This window comes from Grus americana, chromosome 5 (genome assembly GCF_028858705.1).
Source record: "Grus americana isolate bGruAme1 chromosome 5, bGruAme1.mat, whole genome shotgun sequence".
Classification (NCBI taxonomy): Eukaryota; Metazoa; Chordata; class Aves; order Gruiformes; family Gruidae; genus Grus; species Grus americana.
The window spans coordinates 33,567,064-33,584,187 of record NC_072856.1 but is presented as its reverse complement, the minus strand read 5'-3'; the positions used below and the strand labels follow the sequence as shown (position 1 = coordinate 33,584,187).

The following is a 17,124-nucleotide window of genomic DNA, read 5'->3' as shown; positions in this document are numbered from 1 at the left end:
TTAACATTTTATCCAGCCTGGCAATATATATTTTCCTTCTTTTCCGAACCACTGCAATAATCGCAGTTCCATTAGCTACATGTGAGCGTGTGTGTTGAAGGGAACCGCAGCTATAATGTGTAGGCCAAGCATTACTTTTGAGGGGACAGATGAAGGACAGAGCTGGCACGACAAGCCCATGCCTCCAGTCAAGCTCAGACCCCAGTTCGCTACAGCAGCCAGTGGGGCTCCGCAGCTGCCCACAGCCCCCCTGCATACAGAGCACTGTCTGATGTACGTTGCCCTCATCCTGAGTCCCTGCTCCCCAAGGAATATCCACATCCTCCTGCCTCAAAGTCTCTGCCCTGCACAGGAGATGCTCTAGCACAGGGATCCTTATGGAAAACCACTGACCAGACCTGACATGCCATCTTAATGAAATGCTCATTAATGTCATCATTTGCATTACCTGCTGATGTTGATATTGATATTGATATTGATATAATTGTCTTTCTTCCCCTGATCCATTCACAATGTCATCAGCAAGTTGAATCATTGCTGCAGGGGGGGAGATTCAAGAGCTACAGGGAATGTGCTTGAGCACCTAACAGTTGTGTGGGTGTGCTTTTCACGCCTGCTGATACTTTTTGAATGTGAGTTGTTCTGTCCTAGACACAATTGGAAAGAGGAGCTGTCGCAGACAGCTGCTCCAAGAGCACAGACGGGAGAGTTATATATGTAAACCTTTTGTCAGCAATTCCCTCACTTTTACTCACAAAATTGTTACTTGCTGTCTAAACATCCATCTTCCTCCACTCTGTAACTGCAAAAAGCCATAAGGGAGGTTAGCTTATGAAACTACCTTGTACAATTTAATTAAGTAATATAAAGACTGCAAGAGAAGAGCTCTTTTTTAACAGCAGAAGATGGAAGAATTGCAGGACTTCTTTGAAATGGAACAAGATTGAACTACCGATATTGAACATTTGTAAAAACTTCTAGAAATTAACTTTTCTAAACCCCTCTATTATAGGAGAATATTATAACCTGAGTTTTACAGATGGGGAAGCAAAGATCATGTTTTATTCACAAGGCCTCTAGAAGGCACGTAGACGTAGAGCTCAGTTCCTGGAGTGGAAATCTGTATCCAGGCCTGGGACTATACCTCACTATCGACCTCAGAAATTCTGCTTTTTCTTGTAAAACTGCAATCACGTGGGTATCTAGTTGCAGGTTTTTTCTATAAACCAAAGCTTCTCATCTATGCAAAATAATTTGCTGTGGCAGAGAATGCTCTGTCTGGCTTTCAAAATGCATGGGGCTGCAGGGTGTGCAAAACATGCATGTATTATACTGTTCTCACCTTCCTTGTTTGAGTATATTAAGAAAGGTGAGGAAGGTCAGATGGAAGCAGTTTGCAGAGGCCTTGAGTACAAAGTTTCTGGACATGTGAGATTTGCTGTGCTTAAAGGTGTACTCCAGTATCCTCTGTGAGGAAGGAAACAAAGATTTTAAGCCCAAGTGAAATCAAATCCCTCCAGCAAGCTTAACTCAGGAATGTGAGAGCACAATACCAACAGCAGAGGGATGCCACTAAAATAGGGAGACAATATCAACTAGTTTCTGTTCATACTGCACTGTTCATCCAAGGATCTCCAAAGTCTTCAGAAATGCCAGTGAACTCTCAGTACACCCCACTGGATGGCTGAATGCTTCTGTCTGCATTTACAGATGAAGAAACAAAGGCACAGGAGGCCATGTGGCCGTTACATAACACAGTGGCCTTACATTTTGGGTGAAGCTACCGTGCACAGTCAGCAGATGCCTAATTTAGACCTCATCTGACATCTAGTTTCAGTAATATTCCTTGGGCCAAAGGCAGTCCCAGGCTTCTGATCTCATAATTTAACTACTAGCTAACAGACTGCTATTAGCCCTTTTTACAGGGTTCAACAAAAAGGGACAGCAAATCACCAAATTGTCCCAGAATTTGAAACTGTTGATATATAGGTTGGTTGTTTCTGCTGATGAGGTGGGATGTTCTAGAGTCAGGAGAGCATCAGAGTAGAAAGTGAAAGCAGCCAGGAGCCCAAATGCAAGGCGACCATCGTGCAACAGAACACAGTGCCTAGGACATGCTACTAATTGGTAAAGTACACCTGGAATTCAAAACCTTATTAATGCCATCAAATTACTGGTAGCCACTTGTTAACCAGACAAAGAGAAATGGAATATGAACAGTTTCTGAAACATGAGCAGGCTGCACGCACAGGAACAATTTCCATCACAAGTTTTTTTATTCTGCTGGCTTTTTTGAATGTAGTGGACTGCTGTTCCAGCACAGAGTGAAGACATTTGGAATTGCAGTGTGATTGGCGTAGCAAAACCAGGAGAACAATAACATGAAATGAGAGTTTTTCACATACGTAGAGTGAATTAAATTGATTCTGTGTAGTGTTTTCATCTCAAAGTGCTTGAGAAGTTTGTTTATAAACAGATTACTTCCCTGTGGCTCAAATGCAGCCACCTCTGGGCTGAAATGCAATTGTCTTCATTGCACATCCAGCGCTTAGGCTGCTTGTGAAAGATTTGCTTTATTATGCATCTGGTTTCATCCGGCTCTTCATAATAAAATGAGAACTTCGCAGCACCTCATTCAGATTCTTAGACTGGAAAGGGCTGTTGTTAATGCCAGAGGTCCTAAAGTCACTGAGTTTTCCAAGACAAAATTCAGAGAAGTTGTGCTAATATGCAATTGCAAATAGTTACAACCAACATCACATAAACTGTGCTCAGTCAGTCCTGAGGACTGGGCAGTTTTGCTTACGTCTCTGGAACTGGAACATCACAGCCACAGTTGTCAGGGTGGCAGGTCATGTTATTCTGAGTTTTTTGTGACTTGACTCGGTTTCTTTACTCTTCTTCAAGACCCTCGTGATTCTGATGACACTCTTGAAGATGGCAGGGAATTGAACGACTGCAAGAATGAAAATAATTTTTATTATTTTTTTTGTCAAGCAAAATGTCAGTAGTTGACTTCCTTCATGGGTTCCACCATGATATAACAGACCTAAAACCAGATCACAACCTAATTGCACACTTTTTCTGAGTAGTAACCAATTTGTTTAGGCACTATTTCCTACCAACTCGTTGATACGGAATAGTGGAACTGGAGCGGTAGAGCTAAATCTGTATTTCACTGAAGACATCTTACAGTTATTCCTGCTACATTGTCAGACCTTGTTTACCTTAGCAGGTATAGGACGTTTAGTAACGATGAGCTTGACATACGCTGCCATTTGTTTAGTTGTACTACCTTATAGTAAGCTTACCTCAGGGAAGTAGAAATAACAATCAGGAGAGGTTATATAATTTTTCCTAGCCAGGACACGCTATTCATATTTCACCTGAAGTCAGCAACAAGACTAAAAATATTCTCAGTGATAGGCTCATATACTTTCCACTGGGTCATAGCCCCATCATAAGCAAAATTTTTAAGCAAATCATCACATACAAAATCTAGCTCTGGACTTTGCATCATTGCTTTTTCATCAAATGCTCTAGGGATTAAGTTTGAACCTGCCAAATCCCTCCCAATCTGCAAATCATAAATTCAGAACTGAAAAAAAAAACCAAACCCTTGTATTCATGAGGAGAGGGGGCTTTGCCAGGCCATTTTGGCAATCGCAGTAAGTGGGTTATGGTCAGTCTTCTAACACAGGCTTCTAATTAAAAAAAAAAAAAGACAGGAAACTTTTTACATTCGTGGACAAATGCCAAATCCTTCCTCTCTATCTGAATGCACTGACACTCACCTTTTGTTAGCATTCATTGCACAGAAATTACTGACCTCCAGTTTTGACCATATAGCTGCAAGATGATTAGGCTAGTTCTCTTCTGGGGACACGTCTGTCTCATGTGTACTGTTTAGATACCTGAGGGCTGCATCCTCTGTAACAACCTCCTTCAGTCTCTGGAATTGTTAAGCTTTGTAGTCAAAGTCTGCTGCCTGTCTTTTTACAGCGGTGCCCTGGGGTGGGCAGGTCACGCAGCCAGGTTACACACACAGAGCTCCTGTTCCAATGAGTCCTTGTGCCCACCACTTCTGCACCCAGTCCAGCCCCTCTGTAACCTTGCTGTATGGCTTGCTATGATAATGTCTTTCCCCAGCATTTTATAGCTGTTATGAGAAATTAACATTTTTGTCTGTCTAGCCCAGCTTAGTTTTTTTTTCAGGACCGCTCTGAAGCCTTTTACTGTGTTATTCTGTTATTTTTTTTCTGCTGATCTTAACATCATCTGATCTGTGTAAATGCTGAAAACTTGGTACATCATCAAACATCTGCTGTATTTTTGGAGAAATGTCTCAAGTTTGGTGAAGCAATCCAAATCACCAGAAATTGTGATTCTCAATTTGCACAAAATGCGTGCTCTGTTTTTTAAGGGCTTCTGCCAGACCCTGCTGACACATGAAGCATAAGAAAATATTTGGCATCAGCCACTTCCCCAGAGATTTTTCCTCTTGTAGGTAGTGGAAAATGATCCCTCTGTACACATGTATTCAATTCTTTTAGGTCTATTCATAAGCAAAGGTTTCATCTCTTTTTTTAGCATACCCATTCTGATGGTTCCTCTGCGCAGTTTATGGTAATGAAGATATTCACCTCCTTTTTTAGCCTCTGCTACAGGGCACAGGGAGCCATGCCAGCGTTGTAGATTGTGGAGCAACCCTCGAACTATTTTTCAATGACTTGATCCCCCAGGTCTCCAAAGAGAAGGGTCTCTTGAGAAGACTGAAGAATGGCTTCCGCTTCTCTTTGGTTATGATTTTTGAGGCTATTGTTTACCTGTCTGGCTGAGTTTCTAACCCCCTTGCAGGAATAAACCCACCACTATTAGTCTAGAGTTTTCCCTGTTTCCTCTGTGGCACGGCTGGTGCTGGCACCGCTGGTACTGGCACCACTGCTGGCAGCACACAGGCTCCTGTGCCAGTGCCCACCTTCAGACCAGTAAATGTCATGTTTGCTTTATCAAGCACGTAGTTTTGGGAGCCCTTCACAGCACAGACACCTCCGTTAGCCCACTGTGCCTCTCCACAGGGCTCAGCACCGCTGTCCTTCAGGGTACGCATCACCCGTTGACACCTTCCAAAGGATGACAAGCCCTGCTTGTTTAGGTACTCTATCCAACCATATGCCAAACACTCCCTGTTACTGAGAGGCAACTCGGGGATTCATTGCACTGAATTATAGGGATAAGGGCCTGCCATTAAGCTTGGATGTATGGTTCTTCTTCCCTTCCAGTTCAGGGGAGGTTCAGATCCTGGCCTATCTGCCGTTACCTAGGAAGCTCAACAAAGCAGACTTACAAAGCAGGCCAAATGCAAACAACATTTAAAGCTCCGTGGCCCCTTACTAATGGGACTATGCTGTGTCAAATCTCAATAGCTCACACTTGACAGCCATATGATTATGGAGTATGGGCACACAACTGCTGTTAAAAAGAGAGAGAGCAAGGAAAAAATAATAAAAAAGACAAAATGCAAGAGGCTTATGAGGCCCCTGGTTTCCTTAATGGAATTAGTCCTTCCTTTATGAATTCCAGGGTTAGATGCTGTAAATGTGATTCGCATACTCCCTCCCCTCACCAAAGCAGAAAGATCTGCTAGACACATGTTCGGAGTGGAGCGGGGGAAGATATGACGTGACTCAAGAGCCTGGAAGGCTAAAAGGAGTAGATGGGGGAGAGCTCTGCAGCCCTTGATCTTTTTAAGATTTACTGCCTTTGCCTCTTGCAAAGATCTTTTTTTTTTCCTGGAAAATTGCTAGCTTCTAGCAATTTAAAAAAAAAAAAAATTTGGCTGGGGCAGTAAACAAGATCTTTGAAGGGGGAAGGAAGCCAAGAGAAAGTCAGGCCCATTAGTCACGCAGCTGCATTTCCTGTCACAAAGGACCCCAGTTGAGTAATCACTCAAAATATGCTTGTTATTTTTTCCTATTTTATTTCAACTTTCAGCCTGCCAATATCTACTGTAAGAAAAAAATAAAACAAGAAAAAGTCTTTTAGCCTCAGAGGGGAAAACAATGTAGAGTCAGACATTGATTTACATTATTTTTCCTTTTCTTTAATTTTCATAGCCTAAAAACACTTCAGTCATATGACAGGAATGTTGGTAGTGCAGAGAGGGTCTGAGACAGTCCCGGTGTTTTCAGGGCATGTAATTTCAGCAGGAGTGTGGGTGTCAAAGTTCCTAGGCTATACTTCCAGCTGCTACCATTAATTCACTGTACAACCTTGATCGAGCCATGTATTAATTTATCTGTAATTTATTATGAAAAGTAAAGATAATAGCTTCTGCATAATTGTTTGGTCAGGCTTCATTAATGATGCTTATAAGTAATTGTTGGGTCTTCTGATGAAAGCTTTGTAGAACTATTTGTCTAAAGGGAAATACAGTTAAGACTGAAGAAATAAACTTGTAATTTAAAGCAGAACATGCTTAAAAGAACTTATATAAAAAAAGAGGTGAAAATGAGAGCAAGACTATGAAATAGAAGAAGGAAAATCTTGCTGACACTGTCTCTTGAGACACTCTCAGAGGAAGAAAAATACAGCAAACCTGTCATAGGGAACAACCCCTTTCGTAATGTTGGAAAAGACTGTATGACTGATTGGCTATACCACCTCCCCACTTCTAGATCTTGGATCATAAGATGCTGGCTCTGGTTGATCTGGTATCAACTTCAAAAAGAAGCCACAGATAAATGATAAAAGTAAAGCTGAAAACCCTCTGTTTTTCCAGACAGCTGCAAAGAAAATACCTCTTTTACCAACAAACACAACTCCAAAATACAAAATTCCACCTTTTGTTTACTCAAAAGTAATGAATATGGTGGCCAGGCCACCTATAAAGAATGGCCATAAGCATGCTTCAGGGCACATAACAGTTTGTAACTTACATTCCTGATTGGGGTACCTGACTATATGGCTATGTGAAAATGATTGCAAAGGGATTGCAAATCCCTGTTTGGATTGCTATCTAAGTAGAGAGTAGATGATTGTAGTTTATGCTACATAATAACATGACTTCAAATACTACACAAAAAATGAAGCTTACATTTGCATGTAAGTGACTGGTAATGTCATATAATTCTCTAATTTGTACACATTTGATACCACAGATGTGCAATGTTTTCAAACCACAGCTCATGAGCAGATGTGATTTACACAGCAATGTAAATCACAGCTTCCTAAAGCTAGTTAAAGGGTGTAAACTCAAACAAATGTGAGATTTACCCTAATTTGGTTTAAGAGAGACTTTGAAAAGCTGTTTACATTTATTTTTAAAATCAATTCAGAATGATTGTTTATGCATATTTACACTGAATGGAAAAGTAAGACTCTTCTAAGTCATGACTCAGATATGAAAAATTCCTCTCCAGTTAATCATAGAATCATAGAATGGTTTTGGTAGGAAGAGACCTCAAAGATCATCTAGTTCCAACCCCCCCTGCCATGGGCAGGGACACCCTCCACTAGACCACGTTGCCCAAAGCCCCATCCAACCTGGCCTTGAACACTGCCAGGGAGGGGGCATCCACAACCTCTCTGGGCAACCCATCCCAGTGCCTCACCACCCTTATAGTGAAGAATTTCTTCCTTATATCTAATCTAAATCTACCCTCTTTTAGTTTAAACCCATTACCCCTTGTCCTGTCACTACACTCCCTGATAAACAGTCCCTCTCCAGCTTTCCTGTAGGCCCCTTCAGGTACTGGAAGGCTGCTAGAAGGTCTCCCCGGAGCCTTCTCTTCTCCAGGCTGAACGACCCCAACTCTCTCAGCCTGTCTTCATAGGAGAGGCGCTCCAGCCCTCTGATCATCTTCGTGGCCCTCCTCCTTATCTTTACAAATTATGTTCATCTGTTGTCTTTCCAAATGGCAGGGGAGGCAAGCTGTGCCCCTCAACGGGCACACAAGTGTACACTCCCTGGGTTGTGGTCAGAGCTAGCACTAGGTCACAGGGGCTGTCTGCTACTCCCATACCAGATGCTACATGTCCCAGTCTACTGGATCCTCACATCAGGTGATATTCTGTACAGCAGCGATAATTTTATGTCCCTAAAACTAGCTCTGCCGTGATGTGGGTTTATAAAGGCCATTTCCAATGATTATCGATATACACAGTTTTGAAATCATATAATGGTATGTATGATGAATAGGAACAATTTGTTTACAAGAGCAATGTAAACTTTGTGCATTTCCTTTTATGAGTGCCACAGTATGTGATAATATTTCCTATACTAGTTTTGTAGGGATGTATTAGTATAAATCACACCAGTATCTAAGACATCAGACTGTATAATAAATAATAACTACCTATACAATGAATTATACCTGACCGGTATTTGGGTAGCAACTAATATTTCTCTGTTTACCTACTGGGTTATCTTAGGAATTTGCATGCCATGGTATCTGAGTATCTCCAAACCCCTGATGCACCTGTTCTGTCCATGCAGCTCTGATGCATATTAGTACAATTATCCCTGTACAGGTGTGCTACTGAGGTCCTAAGATGCATGGCTAACCCAGAATAACGTCAGAAGTCTATGACCTCTTGATTCACCTGCTAGCTGTGAAGAATTACTCTCTCTATGGAATAGATGGGAAGCTGAGTCATAAAGAACTAAAGTTACGTGCCCATAAGCACACAGCAACAGAAATGGAATCAGTGCTACTGCTATACAGATGTCCAGTCCCTGGCTGGGTGCATTAAGTTACTCTCTCCTGTCTTCAGTGAACTGATCATATTTGGTAAAATAGCTAGCAGTTGTTGCTCTTCGCAGTGCAATGCTACTGTGACGTGTGTGAAGGGGAGTTGGCAAATAACTGCGTATTCAAAAACTAAATTAAGTGGGGAGCAGGGCAGCTGCTTCGTACATTGACAACTGAACTTAGCAGCCCTTCTACTAAACTGCCGCATGAATTTGGGCAATTATTTCACATCCACATGCTGCCGTTTTTCTAATTTCATATAGGGATAATAACACACTTGGAGGTCCAGGCACAAAAATCACCGTATAGTGCTGCTCCACTTCTCATTTAAGACAATGGAACGAGAGAGAAAAGGGAAGGAACAGGGACAATAATTCATTTTCCCGTGTAGTTGAATGAAGTTTCTATGCTATGACTCAAAAATGTAACTCTTGAAACAAGAGTGGCTGGTAAGAACATTTTAGTTTTAAGTTTTCCGTTGCCAGCGAACATGTTGATGCAGAGCTGTTGTGCTAGGGAGGGTGTAGACTTTGCAGCTGTGGTTTAGGGGTTCTGCACCCCTTGCCAATCAGCACTGGACCCTCTGGGTCTGTCTCAGAGCTGGTTTTCCTTTCCTCCAAGTACAGTGTAGGACTGTGGAATTAGCCTATGTGTAGCAGACATATAAGTTCACTTTCAAAGCAAAACTGACTGAAAGGGTTAACCCGACTAATGGCAACACTTCAGTAAAATTGAGGGAGGTGGAACTTAAGTCCCAAGTCTTAATAAAATGCAGGTGTTTTATTGTTAGGTTAAAAACTCCTCCTCTTAAGACTCCAGCAAGCATTTATAAACAAGGAAAAAATGTGCTATTGAATAAGAAACTTTGAAAGGCAACAACAGGCCGTGCAAGGCATTTACAGAGAATGCAGCATTCACTGACTAAGGCCTACCTTAAAGTTCACGGAGGGAAAACAAAACATAAATATTAGATGAACGACACCTCTCACAACATGCATCTGGCCTCCAAGGTATTACACCTGGGATTAACTTTTGACATTCTCCTTTTCACCATTGTGACTTTGCTGTCTTACCAGCTCCCTGCAGAGTATTTATACTCTCATTTTTCAACCTTTCTGTCTTCTTGTTTCCTAGTCTGTCTGGGGACTCGACAGGGTGACAGGCAGCATGAACACTGCCGTCAGAGTGCACAGATAGCTCCGCTAGGCTTGCAGCTGCTTTTCTGTCAGCGATAGGACTTTTTCTGGGGAAAAAACCTACTTTAGAACTAGCTAGTAAAAGGAAGTTGTAAAGAAATCACTAATCACTGTTTTCTCCTCTTTCACTTCCCCTCCTTATCCCAAGGAAGCAGAAAATTTGGGGGAGCATTTTTCAGTAAATTGCACTGTTTACATCACAGAATTAAGGGATTGCACTGAACTTTGAACTTTAGCTTCAAGTTTCTTGTGTATTTGGAGAATAAAAGTAGTCATGACTTACTAAAGAGAAGTGGAACATGAAGAACCAGAGAAGTCTAAATGTACTTATGGTGGCCCAAGGTCTAAGATTACTGCATCGTCATCCACATGGGCCTTAATTAGTGTCATGAAGATGGGCTGAGTATTTTTGGTACCTGTATAGTGAAAAGAGTTATCTAACTGCCATCCATAAAAACTCATCCCCCTGGGAGAAAGTTGGGCATCGATTTCCTTGGCCTTAGCCTTGGTGATATAAATCAGCTGTCACTACTAGAGGAGAAGGACAGAATAGTCCATGGAGTACCTGATAGGATGGGATGTAAAAGAGTAACTTGGACTTTGACTCAAAAGTTTCACAACTGCAGTTTAGTAGGAGATAGAGAAGCAACAGTGAAGATGATCAATCTGCCAGTCATTTCATTTAGAAGATTGACAGGTGAGATGCGAAAAGTACTAAGCAAAAAAATATAAACGACATACAGAAAAATATAAGGCAATGAATAAAAATGAAACTGATGAAGCTGTTGAGCTTATAAACATGAGCACATGCCAGCTCTTGTTTACATGGAGCAGAGGGCTCAGGACAGCTTGAGTAAATAATTCAGAAAACCAAAGAACAAAAATCAAACCCCTCCGTAATCAGAGCAGGAAACCCAAAAAAGCCCAGGCCGTGTGCCCTCAGTGCACCATTGCACTGCATCCTTGCTACAGTCGCTGCATTGGGCCATCCAAACTGTCGGGCTGGAATACAGGCATCAGGCAGACGTGGCAGAGATGAAGGAGGAGAGTGAAGTGTAGATCCAACCTCTTCTTCACACACCTCTGAGAATAAACATTCTTGACTCCCAGCCATCATCAAAAACAGGTGTATTTTTAAGAAGCATCTTGTGAAGATGCAGTGGAAATGCAGACTGCAGATTAAGAACAGGGCAAAGAGCAGAAAGCTTCATTAAGAGTATCTCAAAAATCCTTGTAGGAATCTTTATGTTGGCTTGAATGTGCTCAGGATCAGGCCCTTGAGGAAAGAAGAGTAATCTCTGTCAGCATTTGTTAGCTACTCCCAATTTTAGATCTTCCCTGGCCTTCTCCTTTCCTCCTTCGCTTTGTAAGACTGCTTTTCATCCCACTCCTACTCTCCTTTGCAGCTGCCAGTTCCTGTTACTAGTGTCAGCAGTTCTCAATCTTCTCAGACAACCCTGCTGTCATTTGTGTCTTGCTACGTGAGGGAAACAACCCATGCTTTCTGTTCCCTCCTGAAAAGTCACTGTGGCTCAAGCTCCAGCAAAGCTAGGCCAGCCCCTGCCCAAATCCAGCGTGTCAGACTGTAAAAACTGGCAATGCCTCTGGCCTCAGCGCAGGGAAATAGCCAAGATCAAAGTTAGAAGAATGGTTTCTTTATTCTCTCATCAAACTTGCCTTTATTTTTTTTCTTTCCAGTCTTACAATTATTCTTATCTTTTCTGATGTATGTTATCTCTGGGAGTCACTGAGAAGTAGTGGATGGATTTGCAATAAAATATGTACAGCCAGGCCAAAGTGTTTTCAAATTAGCTTGTGTCAACTTTGAAATAATAATGATATCAGTCCTTGGAAAACTCAAGACAAGTACTTTATACTAGTACTATTAGCAATAATCACTAGTGTTAGGTCTCCTGGTTATCCTTGCAGATACTGTTAACTCTTCTATATCTAACAAGAGATTCTTCCTCTAAAGAAACTCACTGCTATCTGTACTGTAAAAATGTCTTCTATTTGACTTAAAGAACTGACTCATAATCTTTACATCCTGTTTCTTATTCCTCCATCTTTGCTTGACAAAATTTCCCCTTCCCAATTTCATTTCCTTCATGTATATTTATTTTAAATGACTGAAATGAAAACAAAAATCCTTTGCAGATTTCTTCTGTACATATAAAATGATGTAGTTAACTACTTGTAGAAGAAGTAAAGATCCCCATTTAAAAGAAGAATAAATAGGTAACTCATTGCGGAGTTGCACCAAGACTGAGATTGTGCCAATGGCACAGAGAACGGAAAGATTAATTTCAAAATACAGAAGAAGATCAAAACCCTTGCTTTTATGCTACTCTCCCTGTAGCATCTTAGTGTATTTTAAGAAATGGTTATGGATATTTTAAACCTTACTATCCAATTTTTGTAAGTGGAGTAAAGAATCTCTACCTTTATTTACTTTTTTATTTCTTCTAGCTTAGCCTAAAAGGTTTCAGCATTGCACCTTTCACAGGTTATCTGTAGCTTTTTTAATGGGAGTAAAATGCCTGAAGTGCTTACATGCAGAGCAGCAGGACCCAATGGCCTTCGTTTCACATTAGGTTAGAAATGGATGTAAAGGGCAGTGGTGCAGATGCCTCCACCCAAGCCAGGGCTGAGAAGGGATAGGTACAAGTGAGTACAAAACTGTTTGCTTTCCCTTTCCCTTGCATAACTGTGGGATACTCACAAACATTTAATTAAACCTATTGTATGCATGCTTAACTTGGAGATATCTGTGGTTCCTTGAAACCAGTACACAGGAGGACCAAAGAAAATACAAGGGAGTCGCTGAAGGAAAATACAAATGAATTAGAAAAGCATAGCAACCGGAGAATACATTTCCCATAATACAACAGTCAAAGGTCATGAGATCACAGATGCTCAGTTGCTCATGCATATCTTCTATTCTCTCTGCTTGCGTGCTTGCTCCGGAGAGGGCAAAGATTTAATGAGGATGGGGCTAGCTTTAGCAGTTCTCACCCTTCCTCACACCCTACATCTGAAAGAGCATTGAAAGCCTCTTTGAAGTTGGAATAGACACACATTGAACTGTCCCAGTGCACACATACAATCTGGGGTTTTCTCATCAGGTACAAAAATACAAGGTGACTCTTCTCTTCCGGCTGCCCTGGATGTGAACAAAGCTGTTGAATCAAAGACTTACTGAATTAGGGGTGGAAAGAAGTTTCTCCATTGCATCTGTCTTTTCAACCTGTAGTAAGTGCCCTTCTCAGAGTCTTGCGGTTTCTATCAGTCAGTTCATTCTTCCAAGCTCCTTAAGAAGAAATCCTGTTCAGGCAAAACAGTGCACTATTTACAGGAAGCTTGGCAGGGTCAAAAAGTGACTGTAAAACCAATCTCTTGTTAAAACACATACAATATCTGCTCTGATGTAGATACTATTAGAACTCGGCAATCTCTGATTTGCTATCAAGGCCTTGAAGGTGATTTCAGAGTCAGATTTGTTAAACTTGGTGACATTGTAAGTGTTATCACTTCTCATTAGCAGAGCTAACTTAGCTGCTCCAAGTCCCACTTAATCTATCCAGCTCACTACCACAGCTTCTGACCTACTGAGTCACTTCCTGTCTTTGATTTTTGCCTTAAAGCCTCTTTTCTATGTTGGCCTGTGACTGCCATTTAATCTTAATCAAACTTCCTTGGACTTCCATTACTGTCAAGTACAACTCCTCTCACCGTAATACCCACCCTTCTGACTGCAAGAAAACTGATTTACAGCCAACAGTCTGCCTCTTCTCTTATGCTCCAAGTTCATCTTTGCTTTGTTTTTTTTCCTGTATGAGTCACTCCTTCCCCTCTCTGAGACATCATGCTACGCTTTCTGTTCCCCTCGGTCTGTCAGTGGCTGAGAAGCTGCCGTGCATGCCTTCATTGCAGAGATCGGGTGAGTATTATCGCGTGTGCCCAGCTACCATGTGCAGATTCGGAAAACGCTGAACACGAAGAAATTGAGTTGGCCACAGGCCACTACAGAAAGTCAGCTAGTTTAATATGCTTTTGCCTCTGACTAGAAATGATGACCGACTCTGTTCCCTTATGCCTTTCTTAAGAGCTGCTTACGCAAAACACAGCTGTTTAGCCTACGCCTCCCAAACACAGCATCTCCCTTGCTACTTCAGGGCACCTCTTAACTATACAGATGCTGTAAGGTGGGTATCAGCTTAAGGACTTTCCCAGTTCTCACTGTTTCAGTCATGCTACAGTAACATGCCTTTGAAATAGACTTCTGCAGCCAGTTTCCTTCTATGACCAGAATCCAATTTAAAGATGTTAATCCAGTACCATGGTGACTTTTGCCTGCAGAGGGGCACTCCTGAGCTGGTGAGGTCAGTTGTTTTTCGAGCTTCCTTCACCAGCACAGAGAAGTTCAAAGATGTGGCCCTATGCTCTTTGAATGTCAGATACAAAACATTTGATGGCAATGGCAGCTGTGTATAACACGTAGGAGAGATTTGTTCAGTCTCTCCTTACACGTATGCTCTCTCCTGGCTCTTTTTTCAATATACCCAGTTCTGCTTTTCCCTCTTCCTGGTACTTCTGTGCTCATGAGCACTCATACTCTTTTGGGTTTTGTTGTTGTTAACATATGGACGTTATATGATCCATCACTGAGTGCAGCCTTGTCCTCTTACTAAGCTGCAAATACCATACGTTTTGGAAGGAGGAATTAGCTACAGGCCGTTCTCATTAAGCCTCTCCTTCAACTTATCTCAGCTTAAATTGTATTTTTGAACTGCAGTCACTATGCGGCATTGTAAGTTGAAAACAACCACTTGAGCCCTTTCCAGCGAGGCTTTGAGTGGCCCTGATACTAGGCATGGAGGAGAGATAAGCAGCGCATTGAAGTTGTAGTATCGCTGCAGCTGAGGGCAAGGAGCGAATGGAAACATACCCTCTGTCTGGCACTGCCTGGTTCTGGACGAGGGGAGAGGAACAGGCGAGCAGCTCAGGTTCACACGCGCGGCGGGAGCCAGCGGCCTCTCAGCTGATGACAGATTAGACTCAGGGCCTGGTTAGTGGGAAGACTGTGATTAGACCTCAGCAGCATCTGTCTCTAGCACTAAAGGAATTACTGCTGCGGGCTGTGATTTTCTCAGCAAACTGTAATTATACCAGGAACCTCATTCCTGCCGTTTTTCTGCACAGCTTAAGTGCAAAAAAAAAAAAAATGTGGGTGAGGGTGCAGGGAAGCAGAAACCGTAAAAGGAGCAGGAAAGAGACACCTGTTTATTTTTGTTCAGCTCATTCCAATTATTTTCTTTCGGTTTCTTAGATTAATATGATTCATGGACTGGTTTTTCCCAAAGGTCAGTGCCAAGGTTTAACTCCCTGAAGCTGTCCTGCCACGCACCTGAAGTTGATAGGACACATCCTCTCTGTGCACTTACACCCCATGGCATCTTAGATGAGCATGGTGGCTCTTGCAGAAGGTGCCACACCAACCTCTGCCCTGGCAGTGCCCCCTCCCTCCTCCCATGGGAGCAGTGGTGCGGGGTGTCAGGCTCTGATCACGACTGTTCTCAGGACACCCCCGGGAAGGGATGGCCCGGCAGAAGTGCGGGTGGGATATTGGAGGCTGGGCAGGGTGAGTTTGAACCTTACTCCCAAAGGCCCTGTGCAGACTAGGATTTAAGAGTTTGAACTTAAAAAGCATTAGGTTGCATACAGTAACTCTCTGTTTTAAAAGATGTAGAAAAGGCAGCGTAAGTTCGAACTCCCAATAACACCTGGTAAGTTTTGCCAAAATAACAATGTCAAAGAAGAGCAAGATTTCTTTGCAAGACTTCTCTACCAGAAGAAACCTTTTTGTTTGTGCAGTTGTAACTCCATAGAAGCCCCTTTGCCATTAGTGTTTTCTTTGCTCACAATATAAGAAGAAACAGATTTTTTTTCAATTTAAATCTAGGAGAGGAGGAGAAATATCTAAAAGTAGAGTTTGCCAACATAGCTTTACCATCTAATACTTAAAATGTAGACATGGTCAAAATGATTCAAGCTAATCTATATGCTCCTCTCTTAACTTTCCTCAGGGCTTTAACGTGACTGTGTAGTATACTTTGAAGGCAAGAGTGTCTTGTCTATGTTAAACAATTTCACATAAACACTATACTCATCTAGAAGAAAGCAGAACTGTTCCTTACCAGCACATCTGCCCTCCACGTCTGGCAGCACAGCCAGGGATGAGAGTGTGGCAGCAGGAACTTGACCCTTGGGGCCGAAAGCACCGGAAGGCAGTATGTTGGCAAGCAGATCCCCGTCTCCAGAGCCAAGTCTCTACAGATACTGGTGGGAAAGACACACATCTGGAGTTGTCTGGAATTGGCACAAATTGCTGTGGACAAAGAGGGGAGAAAGGAAGGGTTAGAAGGAAAGTGGAAAGAATGCTTCTTACACATTTCGCTTTCTTTTCCATCTGCTTGTGTGATGTTGCTGTGAGCTATTAAACAGCTGCAGTGCTCTGCCCCAGAAGGGACTTTGTTTCAGTAGAGATGGAGAATGATTCCTACAGCTAAGCACTTTGGGAGCCCCCTAGAATGAAAGGGGCAGTAGGAATAATGTTTCTCTGATTGACTATTATGCTAAATACACTTGGGACTGCAGCACCTGGGGCAGTAGCCAGAGACGCTGTTCCAGCTCCTCCAGCCTGAAGCCCATGTCAGGCAGTGGGTACTGCTGGGTACTTCTGACTCATCCTTTGCGCAGTAGGTGAGTCCCCGCTTGTCTTTTGCCTTCCAGGCAGAACCTCCCAACTCTCCCATGCTGGTTCTGAAATTCAAGGAGAGTCGATTACTCAAGCAAAAGGTGCTTGCAGACTGTGAGACTTTATAGCTTGGGGAGATAAGGGTAGCGAAGGAGGACCAGGAGAAGGAGGAGCGGGTGTATTGTGACTGGCAAGGACTGAGCAGAAGAGCATTTTTTTTGCATCCATTCAAGACGCTCAGCTATTTCCTGCATTGTTCCTGCAGTCAGCATGCTCCACCTGCTTTTACTTAACCATTTCCTGTTTACGGCTTACAAACACTTTCTGTTGAAATCACTAATCTGCCACTAGATCAGTCTTTACAGTCCCTTTTGTGCAGGCTTCACTATTATTTTTTTTCTCTCTCCTCGGTACACAG

General features: G+C 42.4%; 1 protein-coding gene and 1 long non-coding RNA gene across 9 annotated transcripts in view; one reads left to right on the top strand and one right to left on the bottom strand.

The window, feature by feature from the left end:
- RAD51B (RAD51 paralog B) overlaps nt 1-17,124 on the top strand; it is a 467,347-nt gene that overhangs the window by 412,616 nt on the left and 37,607 nt on the right. The gene's annotated exons all lie outside the window — the stretch shown is intronic.
- LOC129206572 (uncharacterized) lies at nt 2,020-16,768 on the bottom strand. The gene is made up of 5 exons (XR_008577204.1): nt 16,610-16,768; nt 16,147-16,337; nt 14,898-15,014; nt 13,149-13,273; nt 2,020-2,956 (listed from the first exon to the last, which is right to left on the bottom strand). It is a non-coding gene; the product is annotated as an uncharacterized LOC129206572 (long non-coding RNA).